We start from the raw sequence: 10,127 nt of genomic DNA, 5'->3' as shown, positions 1-10,127 counted from the left end.
CAGGGCAGACTGGGCTGTGCAGGGGCCTGATGGTAGCCGTGCGTAGAGCGGGAGTTGCGTAGTCTGGTCCTCAGAGGCGTACCGTTCGTTCGTTCTTTTTTGTTTTGTTATTTTGTACGTTCATTTTTTGAAGTTAATAAATTCTCAAGATGAGCATACACATACCTGCTTCGTTTTGGTCCTCCTTCACCTACGACAACCGTGACAGAGGCACACAGCTACACATACAGAACAACTACCCACAAAAACCCATGGAAAAACACCCCTACTAAGTAGGACCTTCAATTAGAGGCAAAGAGGAACAGCTGCCTCCAATTGAAGGTCAGCCCAATAAACTAAACATAGAACGAACATAGAAATATACCAACATAGAACATTAACCAAAAAACCCTGAAACACATAAAACAAACACCCCCTGCCACGTCCTGACCAAACTACGATAACAAATAACCTCTTTACTGGTCAAGACGTGACACATACACTTAGGTGGGAGTCATTAAACCTTGTTTTTCAACCACTCCACAAATGTCTTGTTAACAAACTATAGTTTTGGCCAGTCGGTTGGGACATCGACTTTGTGCATGACACAAGTAACTTTTCCAACAATTGTTAACAGACAGATTATTTCACTTATAATTCACTTTATCACAATTCCAGTGGGTCAGAAGTTTACATACACTAAGTTCACTGTGCCTTTAAACAGCTTGGAAAATTCAAGAACATGATGTCATGGCTTTCGAAGCTTCTGATAGGCTAATTGACATCATTTGAGTCAATTGGAGGTGGATATATTTCAAGGCCTACCTTCAAACTCAGTGCCTCTTTGCTTGATATCATGGGAAAATCTAAAGAAATCAGCCAAGACCTCAAGAAAAAATGTAGACCTCCACAAGTCTGGTTCATCCTTGGGAGCAATTTCCAAACGCCTGAAGGTACCACGTTCATCTTTACAAACAATAGCACGCAAATATAAACACCATGGGACCACACAGCCGTCATACCGCTCAGGAAGGAGACGCATCCTGTCTCCTAGAAACGAACATACTTTGGTGCGAAAAGTGCAAATCAGTCCCTGAACAACAGCAAAGGACCTTGTGAAGATGCTGGAGGAAACAGGTACAAAAGTATCTATATTCACAGTAAAACTAGTCCTATATCGACATAACCTGAAATGTCACTCAGCAAGGAAGAAGCCACTGCTTCAAAACCGCCAAGCAACTGCCCATGGGGACAAAGATCGTACTATTTGGAGAAATGTCCTCTGGTATGATGAAACAAAAATAGAACTGTTTGGTCATAATGACCGTTAACTTCTTGAGGCTACCTGGGACGTTAGCGTGCCACCTGTGGCGCACCCTATCAACAGCAGGTGCATTTCAAGAGCGGCAAATTTGAAACCAAATAAATGTACAAATTCAAATTTCTCAAACATACAACTAACTTACAGCCTTTGAAAGATAAACATCTTCTTAATCTAACCACGTTTACCGATTTCAAAAAGGTTTTACGGGGAAAGCATAAAGTTAGGTTATGTTAGGAGAGTACATTGACAATAGCTGTGTGCAATGCATTGTCGATTCAAAGACATGCCTCACCAAAACCATACAATCAGCTAAAATTATGCACTAACCTTTTACAATCTCCATCAGATGACACTCCTAGGACATTTTGTTAGACAATGCATGCATTTTTAGTTCTATCAAGTTCATATTTATATCTAAAAACAGTGTTTTACTATGGCGTTGATGTTCAGGAAATCGTTTCCCTCCAATACCGGCAGTCAAGTCATGACGACAAAATAATTAATTAATATTAGAAAACATTGCTAAAATATTATATTGTCATTCAAAGAATTATAGATTTACATCTCTTGAACGCAATGGACTTGTCAGATTTTAAATTAACCTTACTGGGAGATCACACTTTGCAATAATCTGAGCACTGCGCCAGACAAATACGCATCGCGATACAGACTAACCGCCATGTTGGAGGAATCTAAAATCGAAAATACTATATAAATAATCCATTACCTTTGATTCTCTTCATCAGATGTCACTTCCAAAGAGTCCCAGGTCCATAACGAATGTATTTTTGTTCAAAAAAGCTCATCATTTATGTCGAAAAACCTCCGTGTTGTAGCGCATGATCTAAGCCAGCCGGACTTCACTTCACTTCAAGAACGGAAAAAATATATTTCCGTTCGTTCAAACATGTCAAACGTTGTATCGCATAAATCATTAGGGCCTTTTTTAACCAGAACATGAATAAAATTCAAGGCGGACCATTGGGTTTTCTTTTAAAACGTTTCGGAATGAGAGTACCCACCATCAAATCGCGCGCCAGGGTGAATGATGGACCATCACGTTCCATGGCTCTTATTCGGTCAGATCTCACTGTAGAACACTCAAAACACTTTGTAAAGGCTGGGGACATCTTGTGGAAGCAATAGGAAGTGCCAGAATATAATTCACCCCCTTTGTTTTTCAATGGCATAGGCTCAAAGTCAATTCAACACATCAGGTATCCACTTCCTGTCAGAATCTGTCTCAGGGTTTTGCCTGCCAAATGAGTTCTGTTATACTCACAGACACCATTCAAACAGTTTTTGAAACTTTAGGGTGTTTTCTATCCATATATAATAAGTATATGCATATTGTAGTTACTGGGTAGGTGTAGGAGGCATTTAAAAATGGGCACATCTTTTTTCAAAAAATTCTCAATACTGCCCCCTATACCCTAACAGGTTAACTTTGGAGGAAAAAGGGGGAGGCTTGAAAGCCGAAAAACACCATCCCAACCGTGAAGCACAGGGGTGGCAGCATCATGTTGTAGGGGTGCTTTGCTGCAGGAGGGACTGGTGCACTTCACATAATAGATGGCATCATGAGGATGGAAAAGTATGACGATATATTGAAGCAACATCTCAAGACATCAGTCAGGAAGTTAAAGCTTGGTCGCAAATGGGTCTTCCAACTGGACAATGACCCCAAGCATACTTCCAAAGTTGTGGCAAAATGGCTTAAGGACAACAAAGGCAATGTATTGGAGTGGTCATCACAAAGCCCTGACCTCAATCCCATAGAAAATTTGTGGGCAGAACTGAAAAAGCGTGTGCAAGCAAGGAGGCCTAAAAATCTGACTCAGTTACACCAGCTCTGTCTGGAGGAATGGGCCAAAATTCACCCAACTTATTGTGGGGAAACTAGTGGAAGGCTAGCCGAAACGTTTGACCCAATTTAAACAATTTGAAGGCGATGCTACCGAATACTAATTGAGTATATGTAAACTTCTGACCCACTGGGAATGTTATGAAATAAATAAAAACTGAAATAAATCATTCTCTCTACTATTATTCGGACATTTCACATTCTTAAAATAAAGTGGTGATCCTAACTAGGATTAAATGTCAGGAATTGTTACGTTACAGCCTTGTTTTTTCTCTCATCAATCGACACACCCCCATAATAAAATGTTGAAATATCACAATTATATAAGTATTCAGACCCTTTACTAAGGACTTTGTTGAAGCACCTTTGGCAGCGATTACAGCATCGTGTCTTCTTGGGATTGACGCGACAAGCTTGGCACATCTGTATTTGCGGAGTTTCTCCCATTCTTCTCTTCAGACCCTCTCAAGCTCTCTCATGTTGGATGGGGAGCGTTGCTGCATATCTCATCTCAGGTCTCTCTAGAGATATTAAATTGGGTTCAAGTACAGACTCTGGCTGCGCCACTCAAGGACATTCAGAGACTTGTCCCGAAGCCGCTCCTGTGTTGTCTTGGCTGTGTGCTTAGGGTCATTGTCCTGTTAGAAGGTGAACCTTCACCCCAGTTTGAGCAGGTTATCATCAATGATCTCACTAGAATAAGGCTGTAACTTAACAAAATGTGGAAAAAGTCAAGGGGTCTGAATAGTTTTCGAAGGCATTTATATAATTATTTTTTAAGAATTACATAGAATACAATCGAGGCAAAAGAGTTAAAAATGCTGTTGGTTGCTAATCTGGTTCTGTGCTGTAGGTGGCATTCTGTGCCCTTTTCAAAGGATGGGTCTCAATATCTCAAAGGCCCTAGGAACCATGTGTACAGGTGTGGACTATCAGTCAATGGGACGACAACCCATCTTGGGATGGGGGGAGGTTTTAGCGGAGGGAATATTGGGGGACAATTGAAGGTTTACTCAGTTGCAGTGCAAATATCATGGTGCAGCTACACTATATATACAAAAGTGTCTGGATACCCCTTCAAATTAGTGGATTTGGCTATTTCAGCCATACCCGTTGCTGAGAGGTGTATAAAATTGAGCACACAACCATGCTATCTCCATCTACAAAAATTGGCAGTGGAATGGCCTAACTGAAGAGCACTGACTTTCCACGTGCCATCGTCATAGGATGCCACCTTTCCAAAAGTCAGTTTGTCAAATATCTGCTCTGCTAGAGCTGCCCCAGTTAACTGTAAGTGCTGTTATTGTGAAGTGGAAACGTCTAGTAGCAACAACGGCTCAGCCGGGAAGTGGTAGGCCACAAAAGCTTACAGAACGGGATCACAGAGTGCTGAAGCGCGTAGCGCTTAAAAACCATCTGTCCTTACTACCGAGTTCCACTACCGAGTTCCAAACGGCCTCTGGAAGCAACGTCAGCACAAGAACTGTTAGAAACTGGGTTTCCATGGCTGAGCAGCCGCACACAAGCCTAATTTCACCATGCGCAATGCCAAGTGTCGGCTGGAGTGGTGTAAAGCTCACTTCACCATCTGGCAGTCCGACAGACGAATCTGGGTTTGGTGGATGCCAGGAGCATGCTACCTGCCCGAATGCAAGGTGCCAACTGTAAAGTTTGGTGGAGGAGGAATAACAGTCTGGGGCTGTTTTTCATTGTTCGACTAGACAATTCTAGATAATTCTGTGCTTCCAACTTTGTGGCAACAGTTTGGGGAAGGCCCTTTTCTTTTTTCTGTATGACAATGCCCCCATGCACAAAGCAAGGTCCATACAGAAATGGTTTGTCGAGATTGGTGTGGAAGAACTTGACTGGCCTGCACAGAGCCCTGACCTCAACCCTATCGAACACCTTTAGGATGAATTGGAATGCCGACTGCGAGCCAGGCCTAATCGCCCAACATCAGTGCCCAATTTCACTCATGCTCTTGTGGTTGAATGGAAGCAAGTCCCTGCAGCAATGTTACAACATCTATTGAAAAGCCTTCCCAGAAGAGTGGAGGCTGGTAAAGCAGCAAAGGGGGAATAATGGGTGCATGATGCCCCTGCTTGAATTTAACACTTTTCTCAATCCCTTTTAAATGTCACGCACAAAAGACAACATCCGTGAGTATTTGCTCATCACTGCTCTGGATCCACACCATTAGCATAAATGGAGAATCACTTATTTCACCCCTGATGGAGTTGATTATGCAGAGACAATAAAAGCTGAAGTGAAGCAGGGAAAGCCATAATTACATGATGACCTGGTTCACCTTTTCACCATCACAAGCACACACGTGCCTTGCTGGTATTTTTGGGGTGAACCAATAATTACCTGATAAGAAACAAGGAAAGAAAATGTATTCTTAGCACACACACACGCACGCACGCACGCACACACACACACGCATTATTGTCTTTTGAGGATGACTTTGATGTCCCAGAGCATAAAACACCCCTGGTAATAATGTTGAAAAGCTTGGTATCACTCAGATATCACTGCAAGATCAGAAAACATTTCGTCAACCCCTCTCCCATTCCACAGTCAGCTTTGAAGTGTTTGCCTCTAAGGAATAATGAGGATCAAGGTCATTTGGGATGATTTAGGAGTGAGCCCACACACACACACACACACACACACACACACACACACACACACACACACACACACACACACACACACACACCGGTAGAAATCACTAAGATTGAGAGAGAAAGGGTTTTAATTGTGGACTGCAGTCTCATTTGCGGTGTTTGATATGTTGATTCTACTATATCTCAAAGCTTGTGGTGGCCCCTCTCACCCTAAATGTGTATTCCAGCGCACCTTAACTAGAAGAGGGATATGAACAGTGGGTAACCAAATGCATTGCTCTGCCTGTTTCCCATTAGTTAGAAAATGGTGAGATGCTAATATTAAAATACTGTGACTGATTTATTCGTAGCTATGTACAGCACTGTATCGGAACTTGTGATGTTTCATACATTACATAAACTGGTAAGACTTTACTTGACTCCCAGCATCATAACACATTATGACACGGTCATAACCATGTCATAACAGCTGAAATAACCTGTTATAATATGGTCAAAGCACTTCCATGACACTTATATTTAGACATGTTGCGACATATATTGCATTATTTTATGCCTGGTTGTGACACCTACATAAAAGTGTCAAAACCCAGAAAACCTACCACGGTAGTAATTTTATGGCTGGTTATGATACCTACAGTACATAAAACCCATAAAACCTACCATACAAGGCAAAACATTCCATTACACTATAGCCTATTAGTCAACAGTATGTTTATGTTATATACAGTACATATGTTGTTTTATTGACCATATTAAATGATCATTGCAATTGCCCAAACATTGATGTCAGACATGCACCTACCCCAATTCTCTGTTACTGATGACTGGGATGAATGCAGAAGCAGATTTCATGAGCAGGACAAGACACCCTCTTTTAAATTGATTACTGATATAAGGGCATGTACGTATTATATAAGGGCATGTACGTATACGTCTATCTGGATTATGATGGTCATAATGATTCTTGACAGTGCCATAAAGTGTATTTTCTTAGTCCAAGTAAAGTAACACAGGATGGCCTCCTGAGTGGTGCAGTGGTCTAAGGCACTGCAGGGTTTGGCCGGCCGCGATGTCCTTGTCCCCTCACGCTCTAGCGACTCCTGTGGCGAGCCGGGCGCATGCATGCTGACACGCTCGCTGGGTGTACGGTGTTTCCTCCGACACATTGGTGCGGCTGGCTTCCGGGTTAAGCGGGCATTGTGTCAAGAAGCAGTGCGGTTTGGCTGTGTCGTGTTTGGAGGATGCACGGCTCTCGAGCTTCGCCTCTACCGAGTCCATACGGGACTTGCAGCGATGGGACAAGACTGTAACTACCAATTGGGGAGAAAAAAGTACCAAATAAAAATATTAAAAAATTATACAGGCTGGCCATAATGCTTCATGACAGTGTCATGAAGTGTATTTTATAGAAATTATTTAAAATATGATGAGAGAATAAGCATGACTGTATACAATTAATTACAACAACAACAAAGGATTTAAGAAACAAACTTTCAAATGAAAGGAAACGTCTTTGCAGAAAAAAAGAAGACCTTTTGGTTTTGACACTGATGTAGGTGTCATAACCTGTAACGGCTGTCGTCAGGAATAGAGGACCAAAACGCAGCAGGAATGTGGATGCTCATCTTGTTATTTATATTAAATAAAGAGAACACCAAAATAACAAAACGAAGAATGCACAAACAACAAAACAGTCTTGTCATGCTCACACAGGCAAAACAAGAAACAATCTCCCACAACACCAAACCAAACAATTACCCATATATAGGACTCTCAATCAGAGGCAACAAGAAAGCACCTGCCTCCAATTGAGATTCCAACCCCCCATCAACCTAAACATAGAAATACAATAAACCAGAAAGAACATAGAATTACAAAACATAGAACATAGACCAAAACCCGGAAATAATAAATCAAACACCCTACTACATAAATCACCACCCCGAACCACATAAACAAAATACCCTCTGCCACGTCCTGACCAAACTACAATAACAAATAACCCTTATACTGGTCAGGACGTGACATAACCAGCCATAAAATAATGCAATGTATGTCACAACAGGTGTAAATATATGGTAATGTGTTATGACACTGGGTGTCAAGTAAAGTGTTACCCATTAACAGATACTTTTCAAAAGAATCAACAGTATCAACATTGTGTGTCTAAAATTCCTTGCACTTTGCAATTCCCCACACATTCAATACCTTCCACAATTTTCTTGACATTACGTCAAACTAGCTGGCTACAATTGTGTCTGACAATTTGAGGGCTCCTGACAAGTCAAAAGAGACAGACAGACAGACAGACAGACAGACAGACAGACAGACAGACAGACAGACAGACAGACAGACAGACAGACAGACAGACAGACAGACAGACAGACAGACAGACAGACAGACAGACAGACAGACAGACAGACAGACAGACAGACAGACAGACAGACAGACAGACAGAATGAGGATGTTGAGATGATTTAGAAATCTATCACACCACCAGATGACACTATTGCTATGTAGACCCATAGTCCCCATCATAGGTATAGATGTTACATTTTTTTAATGATTTCAAACAACTCAAGTTATAGATTACATTTTAGATGGAAGGTAAATGGGAACATGTTTTCATCATCTTTAATTGGGGTTATTAAATATGTTGAAAGGTCTCTTATTTACATTAAAGTATGGCTATATGGCTAACTATTCACTCTCTAATGACCTCAGTTGTAATGATAAGTTTGGCAATTGTGATTACTGGCGATGATCCTACTGTTTTATTATGATAATTGTGCAGCAAACTGAATTCTGAGACATAATCATTGAATGAAACACCTTTGAATTCAGACAGACAAAGAAGACTCTCACCAGGATTGCATACAGAAATTCATCATCCCGGTGTTCTACCGTTTTTCTTTAAGCACCATTAAAGCCAGGTAATAGAATGTGTTTGCCCATGTCAGATTTCTCTCTAACCTCTGTATAATAGGCCACCGGCCCCTCCGTCAGCCCGTTCTCACTGTAGACCTTCGTCTTTTCTTGTTATTACCTTTTTATCTGAGAATGTGCTCATAAATGCACACTGCCAATGAATGCACTTTCTGTCATAAACTCAGGAACTACATCCATTCAAACATCCACAGCTGCAACACGGCTGTCCTTGGTGACACTGATGCACTTTCGTATTAAAATACAGCACACAATTTATTCAGACTTTTTAATTGTGCACGTTGTACAGTAATACCTCTCTGAGCCTGGCATGGGCGAGTAATCAGGAGCGGGATTGCTGGAGAGTGGAGAGTGTCTCACGTTACACCATCACAGATGATGATGCCTTTGATGAGTTCATCACGATGAGGCTCTCTAATGAGTTTGAAAAGCAACTGTATGGTTGCTCAGGCTTGCTGACAGCAATAAAAGCCCAGGATACTTCCTGTGGCGACACTTTAGATGTCAGGGTTTGACAGCTGTTCCATGCCGCAGTCATGCACACTCTTCATGTGCTAATCAATTCAGAGGATCAATAATTTAGCCTCAGTCATTTTAGCCAGTGCTCTGTTCCATTTTTTATTGTAACACTGTAATGTATCTATTTGCTGCAGTCAATCTTGGATACTATATCATATCCGTTTAGCTTGTTATCCTCACCATGCAATAATATACAAAGGGTGAAATGTTAACAGCAATATCCTGGCTAATTCCCATGGGTCTTGAAGGAGGGATTCACAATACGGCAAAGGAATATGGGATGAGAGGATAGTACAGGGTAAAGTGTTCTTGGAGGTGGGGGTTCTATAAGTGAAGCAGTAGTTGTCTTGTGACGTCATGTGAGGGTATTTTTGGGCCCATTTCAATATGCGGATGCGATTGCTGCATTCCAAGCAATCTGCATGTAAATAATCTCAGATTATCCTCCCCTCGACATTCCAAAATGTATTTCCCAAGACAACCGCAGGCACATGCATGGCCATAGATTTGCAGGGACTGGGTCAGCAGTACCTGACAGAACATTTTGTGTGTCCATTAGCATGACACATCATAATGCCCATGTGTGAGATTGTCACGAGTGCCATGCCAAAGGGCACACACTGCAGTCAGTGGGATATGTTAATTACAAATCTTTAAATAGACATCTCTTTCTAGCCCACTATGAATACTGGGCAGGCCAGATTTTATGGGTAGAGTAGCCAATCAATGCCCTTTATACTAGTCTAGGCCCAGCAGGAGCCATGTAGCACAGACTAACAGGAATCGCACCAGATTCATGCTTATGGACAGCAGGGAGGTGGGGTCCTTTGGGTGTTTTGACCCCCATTTCCTGAACCACAGT

This window comes from Salmo trutta, chromosome 22 (assembly GCF_901001165.1).
Source record: "Salmo trutta chromosome 22, fSalTru1.1, whole genome shotgun sequence".
NCBI lineage: Eukaryota > Metazoa > Chordata > Actinopteri > Salmoniformes > Salmonidae > Salmo > Salmo trutta.
Note: the sequence above shows the minus strand (reverse complement) of the source record.